A 14,629-nucleotide genomic window follows, 5' to 3' on the forward strand; every position below is an offset into this window, starting at 1 on the left:
GAACACCTCCAGTTATTTATTGCAAGTCGTTCGAGTGTAATGAACAGCTTTAAATGGTACAAAGGTAAGTGGTGAACTGCCAGAGGTTAAAAAAAGGTAAGGTTACCTAAAAACAAATAATATACAGGTGTTCCAACTGTTCTGGATTAATTACAACCCCCTCTGTCTGCATAAAAGCAGTGCTGGAGCACACTGTGGTACCAGACCTTCATGAGTGTGACCAAGTGGTTGGCGGGGTTATAAACAAAATAATAAACTTGACAACGCCACCTAGGGGAATTGCACCCCCAGGAAATATATTTAAGAAAAATAGATAAAAGGAATAAAAGGAGTCCGCACAGATTCAAGGATGCACACTGAGGCAGGTTGGCTTCCAATATCAAAACAGTTTTATTTATAGAAAAATAAATAAAATATTAAAAATCAAGATGTAGCGTCATTGTTGACAGTGTCCTACAGTAAAAATAAAACAATCGTGGAACTTGGACTTACCAGCAGCCGTGGAACCAAAAGAAAATCACACAAAAAGAATCACTGCAACCCACCCAGTGCTGTACAAAAGAAAGTGTGAAAACAACCCACCACCTGAGGTCCCAGGACCACTGGCTCATCCTCCGTTCACTGAAATAAAAAGGACACTGAGCGTCAGGCTCGCTACAAATCATAAAAAAAACTAAAACACACCTTAATAACTTTAATAAAAGAAATCACACACACACCCACGGGAAAGGCTTATTCCCCACGGGTCAAACTACCACTCGTGCTGGTAATAATTATTCTCAGGCGTAGGCTGGTCTGGCTCCCCACCGGCTGAGACCGGCCACCCAGGCGATTTAGAGTCCCAGCACGACACTCGGGCAGAGAATCACTTCAGCCCGATCACAGAAGCGTGGGTACGAGCAACAGTCCAATAAAATAGAACACCAGGCGAACCCAAAAAAAGGTAAGCCTACTTAATAAAAACAAGATAAGACAAAACAAGACAAGACAGCAGACTCCACCAAGGAGGAGTTCACAACAGCAGCTGAGAAGGCAGTCCACTCTTCCAATTTAGGTTGGACAATTTACCATGGAGAGGTGAGTACAGCAGTGAACCCTGAAACAGATAAATGTAACCTTAAACTCTTATAGCTATGAATGCTAATAAAAGTAGTTCTAACGGCTTACCCCAGGACCGGAGGCACTATACTCTCATTGGTGGAGATACCACGAACACCTCTCTCCGCAATGGCAGAATTAAACAGACTGCTGCGCTACAACAGGCCGGAAATATTAACACAAATATTACACGTGCAGCATATTTCCAACTCCGTAACATTAATCGCCTCCGCCCCTTCCTCACACCTCACGCCACTGCCATTCTCATCCATAATCTTGTTATCTCTAGAATTGACTACTGCAACTCATTATTATTTGGCCTCACACAAAAATCTATCAACAAGCTCCAACGTGTCCAGAACTCTGCTGCCCGTATTATTACTAGGACTTCTTCTACCCACCACATCTCCCCAATCCTGAAGCAACTTCACTGGCTCCCGGTCAAATTTCGCATCCATTTTAAAATAATTCTGTATACATTTAAGGCTATTCATTCTCTCTCTCCACCGTACCTGTCTGACTTATTACAGATGAAGCTCCCATCCCGCTGCCTCAGATCTTCATCTTCTCTTTCTCTCTCTGTTCCCTCTGCTCGTCTGATCACAATGGGAGGGAGGGCCTTTAGTTGCTCTGCCCCTCGACTTTGGAATTCCCTACCCCCGGACCTCAGAAATATTAGCTCATTCTCTCTTTTTAAGTCCACCCTTAAAACTCATCTGTTTAAAATTGCCTATTCTTAAATTTCTGTATGTTTTATCTCTTATCTTCTATTTTTATCATTGTGTATATTTCCAGTTTTTATCTGTTGTACAGTGTCCTTGGGTGCTTTGAAAGGCGCTATTTAAATAATTATTATTATTATTATTATTCCAGTATTCGGAGGGAATCTGAGGTTAAGCGAGAGCATACCTGTAGCTGTCATATAATCGGCTCTTGCTGATCAGTCCGTCGCAGTACGCCAGCATTTACTGCTGTTTTGCGCTAAATGCACGGGAGGAAATAATCCAACAAAACATCGGCTTAGCTTTATACGGGCTAGCGCCACCCTGCAATCAATGTGCAGGTGGGTTCCCAATTAACCTAGTTGTGCGGCGAAAAGAACGAGTGCAGGAGAGAGAGAGAGTGAGAGAGAGAGAAGAAAAAAACGGAAGGCGAGTAGCCCATCTGGCTACATGAGCATCAGTTGAACATTATTGTACTGCAGGAAGTAGTGTGTTGATACAGAAATGGTGACAACAAGGCGATTAACAATGGAAGAGAGACAGACCATAAACATAAATGTAGGTGTGTCCTACAGAGAAACTGCAAAGAAAGTCAAGGTGTCAGTGAGTCCAGTTTCCTTCATCATCCAAAGGCTCAGAAACTGTGACAGGAAGAGGTCTGCAGACCCAAAGACACGACTGAATCAGTTACAGTGTGATGGCGGCTCACAGGACAACAGCTACAAGCAGCTTAATCGTGGTCGTAGTGAGAAGTCTCAGTTTCATCTGTGAAGAGAAGAAAGCCAGACGTCAGTATAAAACAAAGAGGCTTGGCTGGGCCATTACACCGTTGGACTACTGCAGACTGGAAGAAGGTCTTGTGGACTGATGGATCAAAAATTGATAAAACCATAAAAACGGTAAACCAGTTTAAAACAAAACCATAAAGCAGTCTAAGGGAGTCACTTTTGAACTAACTCTGACTTTGAAAATGAATTGTATGTAACACCCCCCAATAAGTCGTTATTCATTGTTGGCTAGTTGAGCTGAAATGTGAAAACCCACCTGTTAGCCATCATGTTAGGGGTTGCAGTGGATTTTGTAAATGAGGACTGTGTGAAGATGAGCTTGTTTGAGTTAGGTACACGGTGGTTCCCTGAACTCACAGGCTGGAGTCCAACATTGATTTTTTTCCTTGTCTGGTCCATCTGTACCAACCGGGCAACACTGATGTCCAAGAAGATGTGCTCAGACTAGGGATGGGTATCGAAACCCGGTTCTTGTTGAGAACCGGTTCCCACTGTTTCAGTTCCTTGGAATTGTTTGCCATTTTTGCAAACGATTCCCTTATCGATTCCAGTCGCCCCGAATGACGTCACCACGTTGCGGAGCGTCATTTACCTGGCAGGAAACACGGCGCCTAAGGCTCAAATCGCTCAAAAGTTTGGTTAAACTTTACGAGAACGGAAAAGGCATTCATACTTGCAAAGTAGATATTTCATTTAAGGGAGGAAACACTACGAATATGCAAAAGCATTTGCTCACAAAACACGCGATGACCTTAAATGAATGTCGTGTTTTTAATTCCGCTCCGGACTCGTGAATCTCAACCCAGCAGCAGCGGTAACGTTTGCACGTCCTCTCCCGTTAATGCGGCAGGTAAATAATCAACTAACAGTGCATATTATGTTAGCGCGATCTGCCTTATTACAAACCTGCCATTACTGTGCATTTAGGTGACCATGAGCGATCCTAGATGAGGAAATAAGTGATTTAGTGCGATCGCTATTACAATGCCTTCTGTGCATTTATACATTGAAAGAATGCTCGGCTCAGTTCTCGCTGCAGTCTGCCGGTAGCGTCTCCTTTCAGGCCAGGATAGACGAATGTCACCGAGCAGAGACTCAGTTTGTGGTCAAAGTTTCTGCTTGTTCAAAGAGAAGATATAAAACAAAGTTCTAAGCTAATCGACTTAGTGTTCTCCTTTTTTAAAAAGAATCGATAAGAGAATCGATAAAGAATCGAATCGATTAAACAGAATCGAAAATGGAAATCGGAATCGTGAAAATCTTATCAATACCCATCCCTACTCAGCACTATTTTATGCAATAATATGGTCTCTTTCTTCCAAGCACATTCAAACTGTTTACATGCACACCACATCGCAAACATAACTAAACAGAAACAAAACAAAAAGATAAAACCTCAGAATTCCGATATAGCACACTTTTTGGAGACTTTTTTCCCTTGCTTTATTTCAGAAATTTTTATCCCACATTATCTCGCTGAATTACTGCATATTAGAAGTTAGGAATAACGAAACCCAATAGAATGACAGAATGAAGAGAAAGACAGACAGAGAGAGAGCCTATCCTCTTTTTAATTGAGTGGGGTTCCCCTGACCCCTCTTCATCTGTGAAGTACAACCCAAGAGTTACATAACTTTGAGATTATTCCCACATCTCCCTTACTGTCCTTTTTGTCAGGTTTATGGCTGAGGGCGACTCAGAAATACTGGCTTTTAGGCCAGTCTTAAAGTGGTGTGTAATACATTTAGTTGACAACCACATCTCACCAATTAGGGATTCTTTACAACTTTGGACAGTTTGCGCTGTCAAAAAGAGCCATAATCCATAATAATCACTAGGTGCACACCTGTTGCATTTTACAAATCATGAGCTGCAAAGCTGTAAAAATGGAACGTAACACTGGGACACATGGTGTGAAAAATCTGGCCAGACAGATACATTCGGTCATGGTCTGGGTGGGTACCTGCAGGTCTCCAACAGCAGCCCCTCCTCCTTAGGCGGAGTTTGGTTGCTCCTCCCTGGCTGACCACCTGTGAGCAATTATTCCGGCAGTATATCAGACCTGCGCTCTCAACCATTCATCGCCTGAGTATCTGCTATCCCCATGTTAGTCAAGTGGAGCATCATAACTCTGTCCAGAATCCGTGTGATGACTTACTTGTTCTTCTTGTTCTCAGAGGTAGCACCTGGAGTGGAGGTCTTGTCTCCCTCACTCCCGCCTTCCTGGACCTGGGCCGCTTGCTGCTGATACGACGTGGCCTGCCGGCCCACCACTCACTTGCCTGCCTCCCCACGTCTCGACCGCTTCCGGGCCTTCCGCCCCACCTGTCCCCTCCACCTGAAACCAAGTAAGGCAACTCAATTCAACTGTGGAGGATCGTTGATTGTCTGCTGGATCCCACTGACCGTGATCTCCTCTTATTCCAGTAACCGGGACCCAACATGCAGGTGCGACTGAATCAGCCAATCAGAGACACCCCCCTCACCCAGCCTGGAGGGAGGAGAAAATATAAACACCCACACTCACACCAGTGAGAGGAGCCACACATAAAACAAAAGCTGCATGTGATCACAAACCAGAACACTGAATCATAACAGCTAACTTTATAAATAACACCAATATACCCACACCATAAACATGTTGAAAACATCTCTAAATGAACAGTATTTATGTTTTACAAGCTTCTTGCATATAGCTGCAGTCTGCCAGAATATATGACTTCAGTTAAAGGAAAGGGAAAGGTACAGCTCAACATGATCTTTTGGATCAAAGTGTTGCCTCTAAAATTAGGTAAGCTAAAGGTTTTGCTTCCATGTCACTTGCAGAAATTCTAGGAATCGCTAGTAAGCCCTGACAAAAAATGAAATCATAAATTTAACAGGGAGCCAGTGAAAAGAAGCTAAGATGGGAATGCAATATCATCAAGAGTAAGGTGGTTTCCAATGAGCTGTCTCAAACTTTAAACATTTTCTGTTTGTGCTCCTGTTTAAATTGGCATCTCATCTCAGATATCAAGTAATCCAGAACTAATTACATTTTAAAATCAACCTTGCAAACAGTTAGAATCTCCATAATGCACTAATCCATACTGCTGCTGGGTGTCAAAAACACAAACAAAATGTATCAATGGATTGCTGAAATTTCCAAGTTACCATGTAAGAATAGCACAAGCACACTCCCACACCTCCTAAAGGAAAGAACAGAACTCACTTGCCTGCCCTCCAGCCCTCTGCCTACCGATCCCCAAAGAGCTTTTGCCTTCCCTCCATTGCTGCACTCACCCACAAACCAAGTAAGACGTATCGCTGTTATTTTCTCACACACTCTATCAAAAAGCTCAGTTCTCCCACTAACTTTGCTCTCCTCTGTTGCTGAAGAACTTCCTGTGAAACCATCCCAGTACCTAGTTTTTCCCATTCTTTCAATAAATCACTTAATAACTTTGAAACCCTTACGTGTTGTGACTCCTTTTGGGTCCATCCCTGCATCATTTTTGAAATACATAAGGTATGGTCATGTACAATGACTGAACTGAAAACGAATAAAAACACAGCCAATGTCCACAGAGAAAAGAAAGCATAGAGAAGCTACAGGAGTCTTGGGACATCCACCTCTTTGATGGAAAAGGTGCCTGAGTGCATGAGGTTGAAAGATACTTGCTAGATCAGGGCTAGGCAACTCCAGGCCTCGGGGCCGGTGTCCTGCAGGTTTTAGATGTGTCCTTGATCCAGCACAGCTGATTCAATCGGCTAAATTACCTCCCCAACATGTCTTGAAGTTCTCCAGAGTCCTGGTAATGAACTAATCATTGTTGAAACAGGGTGACATCTAAAACCTGCAGGACAACGGCACTCGAGGCCTGGAGTTGCCTAGCCCTGCACTAGATGTAGTCAGTGTGTTTGACGAGCAGCAGTCACTCAGCAGCATGGTACAGTAGAAGAAAATATAATAAAAAAAATAATAAAAAAAAATAGAAAAATAGTAAAGAGCAAAATATTAGAGAGACGTGGTAAAAGAGAAAAGATGACTAAATATATATGTATCTATAAATATAAATATATGTACACTAGTGATTAAATAAGAAAATCTTGAAAAGAAATATGACGGGAGGGCAGATGGGATATTGCACAGGAATGAGCAGCAGAAAATTACAGTATTGCACTTTTTAAATATAAATATCAATACAATAAAGTGGAGTGACCAGTGCAGATTAAACAGAGTACTTGTGAAGCTGCAGGTAGCTTCTGAGTGCTGTGTTGTGTGTGTTTAAGTGTTGTGGTTGAGGTGTCGTATGGCTTGGTGGTAAAAACTGTTTTTGAGTCTTGTAGTCCGAGCAGACAGACTCCTGTAACGTCTGCCAGATGGTAACAAGGAGAAGAGCTGATGTGCTGGGTGGCTGTGGTCCTTGATGATGCTGTGTGCTTTACGGAGGCATCGCTGGAGATAAATGTCCTGAATGGCAGGAAGCCTCGTGCCAGTGATGTGCTCACCCAAATATCCACCGGGTGGGTGAGTCACACCACAGTAGCCTGTTCGTGGCTGGACCCCAGAACAGCTCTGTGGCTGGCCAGAAGAACTGACGTGAGATATAGGCCCAGTTTGGGAATGGAGGAAAAAGGGGAAGGTCTGGCCCAGTCCTGGTGCCGATGATAGCGGCATGCAGCCCCGCACACCAAACTCTACTGGGGCAGTAGGAAAGACTGTACTCTAAAAGATGGAGTGCTGGTGAGGAAGTTCCACTGATACAGAAAGAATGTATTTTACCCCCAGATCCTTCTGCTTTACGCCTATCGTTACTCAGTACTGCAGCAGATACAGGACAGTGTGCGGCCACCTCAGGACAGAAAGGACTCTGGCACACCTGAAGAACAGGTACTACTGGTATAACTGGTGCAGCCACAACAACCTGGTGCTGAATGCCCAGAAGACAGTGGAGATTATTGTGGACTTCAGGAAGCACACCCCCACTCCCCCCCATCATCCTGACTGACACCCCCATCACCTCTGTGGACTCATTCCGCTTCCTGGGTACCACCATCACCCAGGACCTGAAGTGGGAGCCCACCATCACCTCCGTCATCAAGAAAGCCCAGCAGAGGATGTACTTCCTGAGGCAGCTGAAGAAATTCAACCTGCCAACACGGACGATGATGCATTCTACACTGCAATCATCGAGTCCATCCTCACCTCCTCCATCACCGTGTGGTACGCTGGAGCCACTATCAGGGACAAACAGAGACTGCAGCGTGTTGTGCGCTCTGCTGAGAAGGTGATTGGCTGCAGACTCCCATCTCTGCAGGACCTGTACACCTCCAGGACACTGCGGCGTGCAGCTCGGATCTCAGCTGACCCTTCTCACCCTGGACACAGTCTGTTTGACCTGCTCCCCTCAGGCAGGAGGCTCCGGTCCATTCGCACCAGAACCTCTCGCCATAAGAACAGTTTCTTCCCCTCTGCTGTTGGACACATGAACAATAACCATATGACTGTCCCACCACTAACACATGACCCTACGCTGTGTCACTGCATCATTCCATGTTTGGCACTGATCACCACCTGCACTCATGTATATATCTTTCTACGTAGCACTTTTAATTCTTATTCTTATTTTTATTTTCATGTCTATTTAAGCTGCTATTTATGACAGTATGTTTGCACTGAAGCACCGCAGCAATTTCCTAATGTTGTAAACCTGCTCAACATTTGGCAATAAACCCTTTCTGATTTTGATTCTGACCTTGGCGCGACTTGCACCAGTTGTGCTGAAAGGGCTGGGCCCCCAAAATCCCCCAGGCAGCGATGGGTACAGTACGATGTTGGTGCCCCCATGGAGAGATTGCAGTCGATCTGATGGGACCGTTGAACGAAACAGAAGGCAGTAACCACTTCATATTGGTGGTACAAGACTATTTCAGCAAGTGGGTGGAGGCTTATCCAGTCCCCATGAACAAGCCACGAGTGGCAGAAAAGGTTGTTAGAGTGGGCGTGGAGCTCCGTTTCTGCTAATCACCAGGGACCAACAAGGGATGAGTGACAACTGTTGAGCAGTGTTGGTCAAGTTACTTGAAAAAAGTAATCAGTAACTAATTACTGATTACTTCCCCAAAAAGTAATCCCGTTACTTTACTGATTACTTATTTTCAAAAGTAATTAATTACTTAGTTACTTAGTTACTTTTAAAAACACGATTTACAACCTGAAGTAGGTGATAAAGCGATAGATCTTTCAGCCCAATTCTACTTTTTCTGCATAATCCATCATACAAAATGTAATCAAATGGAAAAGTCTTTTTTAAACTTGTTTTATTAGTTTTAATCTTTTAACTTTATGCATCAAGCAAAAATTTAATTATATGCAACATTCTCTGACTGGAAGAAATTAGTTTAACATTTAAACCTATTTTCTGCACATTCCAGCACATAAAATAAATATTTTTTGTGTTTACACTCAGTCTTTCAAATAGATGCAAGTAAAACACAGCAGAAAATAAATAAAGTCAAAGACTCAGCGGTCCTGTTGCTCTATTTTCACCTGTAAAGCAGGAGTGGGGCAGGCGGAGGGTTACCCTGGTGCAGGTGTGCCGCGGTCAGTGGAAGAATCCGCGAGTTTCTCTGTGAGTTTCCCATTACGTCGTAGCTACTCGGTGCTTGTTGGAAGTTTAGGGGTTTTTTCGCTGTAAAAAGAAGTTTTCTTCCCACGCACAGCGGACACTAATGTTTTTGTCACTTTTTATGGAATCAAACTCAAAGTAAGGTCAGTACTTCCACGCTTTAAACGCTGCACGCTCATACTCTCTCTGCACTCGATATGTGATCCATTGTTGATCTGCACACAGCTGTTGTCACGAACGTCGCACTCGCTTACGTCACTGTCATGAGACATTCTCGCAAAAAATCACGGTTTTAGTAACGCAGTAACGCAGCGTTCCTACGGGAAAGTAACGGTAATCTAATTACCGTTTTTGCAATAGTAATCCCTTACTTTACTCGTTACTTGAAAAAAGTAATCAGATTACAGTAACGCGTAACGCGTTACTGCCCATCTCTGCTGTTGAGAATCAAAAAGACACGCACCACACCTTTTTGCCCACAGTCTGATGGCCAGGTCGAACATTTTAATGGTACTCTTCATAAGGCCTTGGCTGACACTGCAGAGCGCCGCCACTGGGACTGGGATATAACGATCCCATATGCTGTCATGGCTTATTGGGCAACCAAACACAGCTCCACATGACTCGCTCTAAACATGATGCTTCTGGGGCGAGAGATAACTGAGCTTATTGACTTGGGGGTGTTGTCGGCTGGCAGACCTGTGACCATCAGCACTGCACCACAGTATGTGGTCAAGCGTGCTAAGAGACGGTACGACAAGAACATCTGCCAAGTTCAGCATCAAGTTGTCGCTGTAGTGTGGCATCTGATAGAAGGGACCAAGCGAGTGAGGCACAAGGTTCGCAAGTCTGTGTCTTCGCTTGGCCCAGACAGTGAGCTAGTTACCATCAAATTTTAAATGTATTTTTACAGTATTTTGTATTAAAAACTCAGTTTAAAAAATCATGGTAATTCATAAAAGTTTCCATATTATTTCATGGTAAACATGTTAACTTCTTATTTAATCACTAGTGTACATATATTTATATTTATAGATACATATATATTTAGTCATCTTTTCTCTTTTACCACGTCTCTCTAATATTTTGCTCTTTACTATTTTTCTATTTATTTCTTTTTATTATTTTATTTTATTATATTTTCTTCTACTGTACCATGCTGCTGAGTGACTGCTGCTCGTCAAACACACTGACTACATCTAGTGCAGGGCTAGGCAACTCCAGGCCTCGAGTGCCGTTGTCCTGCAGGTTTTAGATGTCACCCTGTTTCAACAATGATTAGTTCATTACCAGGACTCTGGAGAACTTCAAGACATGTTGGGGAGGTAATTTAGCCGATTGAATCAGCTGTGCTGGATCAAGGACACATCTAAAACCTGCAGGACACCGGCCCCGAGGCCTGGAGTTGCCTAGCCCTGATCTAGCAAGTATCTTTCAACCTCATGCACTCAGGCACCTTTTCCATCAAAGAGGTGGATGTCCCAAGACTCCTGTAGCTTCTCTATGCTTTCTTTTCTCTGTGGACATTGGCTGTGTTTTTATTCGTTTTCAGTTCAGTCATTGTACATGACCATACCTTATGTATTTCAAAAATGATGCAGGGATGGACCCAAAAGGAGTCACAACACGTAAGGGTTTCAAAGTTATTAAGTGATTTATTGAAAGAATGGGAAAAACTAGGTACTGGGATGGTTTCACAGGAAGTTCTTCAGCAACAGAGGAGAGCAAAGTTAGTGGGAGAACTGAGCTTTTTGATAGAGTGTGTGAGAAAATAACAGCGATACGTCTTACTTGGTTTGTGGGTGAGTGCAGCAATGGAGGGAAGGCAAAAGCTCTTTGGGGATCGGTAGGCAGAGGGCTGGAGGGCAGGCAAGTGAGTTCTGTTCTTTCCTTTAGGAGGTGTGGGAGTGTGCTTGTGCTATTCTTACATGGTAACTTGGAAATTTCAGCAATCCATTGATACATTTTGTTTGTGTTTTTGACACCCAGCAGCAGTATGGATTAGTGCATTATGGAGATTCTAACTGTTTGCAAGGTTGATTTTAAAATGTAATTAGTTCTGGATTACTTGATATCTGAGATGAGATGCCAATTTAAACAGGAGCACAAACAGAAAATGTTTAAAGTTTGAGACAGCTCATTGGAAACCACCTTACTCTTGATGATATTGCATTCCCATCTTAGCTTCTTTTCACTGGCTCCCTGTTAAATTTATGATTTCATTTTTTGTCAGGGCTTACTAGCGATTCCTAGAATTTCTGCAAGTGACATGGAAGCAAAACCTTTAGCTTACCTAATTTTAGAGGCAACACTTTGATCCAAAAGATCATGTTGAGCTGTACCTTTCCCTTTCCTTTAACTGAAGTCATATATTCTGGCAGACTGCAGCTATATGCAAGAAGCTTGTAAAACATAAATACTGTTCATTTAGAGATGTTTTCAACATGTTTATGGTGTGGGTATATTGGTGTTATTTATAAAGTTAGCTGTTATGATTCAGTGTTCTGGTTTGTGATCACATGCAGCTTTTGTTTTATGTGTGGCTCCTCTCACTGGTGTGAGTGTGGGTGTTTATATTTTCTCCTCCCTCCAGGCTGGGTGAGGGGGGTGTCTCTGATTGGCTGATTCGGTCGCACCTGCATGTTGGGTCCCGGTTACTGGAATAAGAGGAGATCACGGTCAGTGGGATCCAGCAGACAATCAACGATCCTCCACAGTTGAATTGAGTTGCCTTACTTGGTTTCAGGTGGAGGGGACAGGTGGGGCGGAAGCCCGGAAGCGGTCGAGACGTGGGGAGGCAGGCAAGTGAGTGGTGGGCCGGCAGGCCACGTCGTATCAGCAGCAAGCGGCCCAGGTCCAGGAAGGCGGGAGTGAGGGAGACAAGACCTCCACTCCAGGTGCTACCTCTGAGAACAAGAAGAACAAGTAAGTCATCACACGGATTCTGGACAGAGTTATGATGCTCCACTTGACTAACATGGGGATAGCAGATACTCAGGCGATGAATGGTTGAGAGCGCAGGTCTGATATACTGCCGGAATAATTGCTCACAGGTGGTCAGCCAGGGAGGAGCAACCAAACTCCGCCTAAGGAGGAGGGGCTGCTGTTGGAGACCTGCAGGTACCCACCCAGACCATGACCGAATGTATCTGTCTGGCCAGATTTTTCACACCATGTGTCCCAGTGTTACGTTCCATTTTTACAGCTTTGCAGCTCATGATTTGTAAAATGCAACAGGTGTGCACCTAGTGATTATTATGGATTATGGCTCTTTTTGACAGCGCAAACTGTCCAAAGTTGTAAAGAATCCCTAATTGGTGAGATGTGGTTGTCAACTAAATGTATTACACACCACTTTAAGACTGGCCTAAAAGCCAGTATTTCTGAGTCGCCCTCAGCCATAAACCTGACAAAAAGGACAGTAAGGGAGATGTGGGAATAATCTCAAAGTTATGTAACTCTTGGGTTGTACTTCACAGATGAAGAGGGGTCAGGGGAACCCCACTCAATTAAAAAGAGGATAGGCTCTCTCTCTGTCTGTCTTTCTCTTCATTCTGTCATTCTATTGGGTTTCGTTATTCCTAACTTCTAATATGCAGTAATTCAGCGAGATAATGTGGGATAAAAATTTCTGAAATAAAGCAAGGGAAAAAAGTCTCCAAAAAGTGTGCTATATCGGAATTCTGAGGTTTTATCTTTTTGTTTTGTTTCTGTTTAGTTATGTTTGCGATGTGGTGTGCATGTAAACAGTTTGAATGTGCTTGGAAGAAAGAGACCATATTATTGCATAAAATAGTGCTGAGTAGGGATGGGTATTGATAAGATTTTCACGATTCCGATTCCATTTTCGATTCTGTTTAACGATTCGATTCTTTATCGATTCTCTTATCGATTCTTTTTTAAAAAAGGAGAACACTAAGGTCGATTAGCTTAGAACTTTGTTTTATATCTTCTCTTTGAACAAGCAGAACTTTGACCACAAACTGAGTCACTGCTCGGTGACATTCGTCTATCCTGGCCTGAAAGGAGACGCTACCGGCAGACTGCAGCGAGAACTGCCAGCATCTGAGCCAGACTCTGTCTCTCTCATCATGGTCACCTAAATGCACAGTAATGGCAGGTTTGTAATAAGGCAGATCGCGCTAACATAATATGCACTGTTAGTTGATTATTTACCTGCCGCATTAACGGGAGAGGACGTGCAAACGTTACCGCTGCTGCTGGGTTGAGATTCACGAGTCCGGAGCGGAATTAAAAACACGACATTCATTTAAGGTCATCGCGTGTTTTGTGAGCAAATGCTTTTGCATATTCGTAGTGTTTCCTCCCTTAAATGAAATATCTACTTTGCAAGTATTCCGTTCTCGTAAAGTTTAACCAAGCTTTTGAGCATTTGAGCCATTTAGGCGCCGTGTTTCCTGCCAGGTAAATGACGCTCCGCAACGTGGTGACGTCATTCGGGGCGACTGGAATCGATAAGAGAATCGTTTGCAAAAATGGCAAACAATTCCAAGGAACTGAAACAGTGGGAACCGGTTCTCAACAAGAACCGGGTTTCGATACCCATCCCTAGTCTGAGCAATCTCCTCTGCATCAGTGTTGCCTGTTGTGTACAGATGGACCAGACAAGGAAAAAAATCAATGTTGGACTCCAGCCTGTGAGTTCAGGGAACCACCGTGTACCTAACTCAAACAAGCTCATCTTCACACAGTCCTCATTTACAAAATCCACTGCAACCCCTAACATGATGGCTAACAGGTGGGTTTTCACATTTCAGCTCAACTAGCCAACAATGAATAACGACTTATTGGGGGGTGTTACATACAATTCATTTTCAAAGTCAGAGTTAGTTCAAAAGTGACTCCCTTAGACTGCTTTATGGTTTTGTTTTAAACTGGTTTACCGTTTTTATGGTTTTATCAATTTTTGATCCATCAGTCCACAAGACCTTCTTCCAGTCTGCAGTAGTCCAACGGTGTAATGGCCCAGCCAAGCCTCTTTGTTTTATACTGACGTCTGGCTTTCTTCTCTTCACAGATGAAACTGAGACTTCTCACTACGACCACGATTAAGCTGCTTGTAGCTGTTGTCCTGTGAGCCGCCATCACACTGTAACTGATTCAGTCGTGTCTTTGGGTCTGCAGACCTCTTCCTGTCACAGTTTCTGAGCCTTTGGATGATGAAGGAAACTGGACTCACTGACACCTTGACTTTCTTTGCAGTTTCTCTGTAGGACACACCTACATTTATGTTTATGGTCTGTCTCTCTTCCATTGTTAATCGCCTTGTTGTCACCATTTCTGTATCAACACACTACTTCCTGCAGTACAATAATGTTCAACTGATGCTCATGTAGCCAGATGGGCTACTCGCCTTCCGTTTTTTTCTTCTCTCTCTCTCACTCTATCC

General features: G+C 43.5%; 1 long non-coding RNA gene across 2 annotated transcripts; it reads right to left on the reverse strand.

The window, feature by feature from the left end:
• Positions 1-690: 690 nt before the first annotated feature.
• Positions 691-2,266, reverse strand: LOC121812290. Of its 2 annotated transcripts, none has more exons than XR_006052973.1 (3): positions 2,008-2,266; positions 1,168-1,248; positions 691-1,096 (listed from the first exon to the last, which is right to left on the reverse strand). It is a non-coding gene; the product is annotated as an uncharacterized LOC121812290 (long non-coding RNA). The 2 variants fall into 2 exon arrangements; XR_006052972.1 differs by having other exon boundaries at positions 1,168-1,253.
• Between the last annotated feature and the right edge of the window lie 12,363 nt (positions 2,267-14,629).

The sequence above is a fragment of the Haplochromis burtoni genome, unplaced genomic scaffold, assembly GCF_018398535.1.
Source record: "Haplochromis burtoni strain Fernald_Lab_line unplaced genomic scaffold, NCSU_Asbu1 Contig_510, whole genome shotgun sequence".
In the NCBI taxonomy this organism is placed as follows: domain Eukaryota; kingdom Metazoa; phylum Chordata; class Actinopteri; order Cichliformes; family Cichlidae; genus Haplochromis; species Haplochromis burtoni.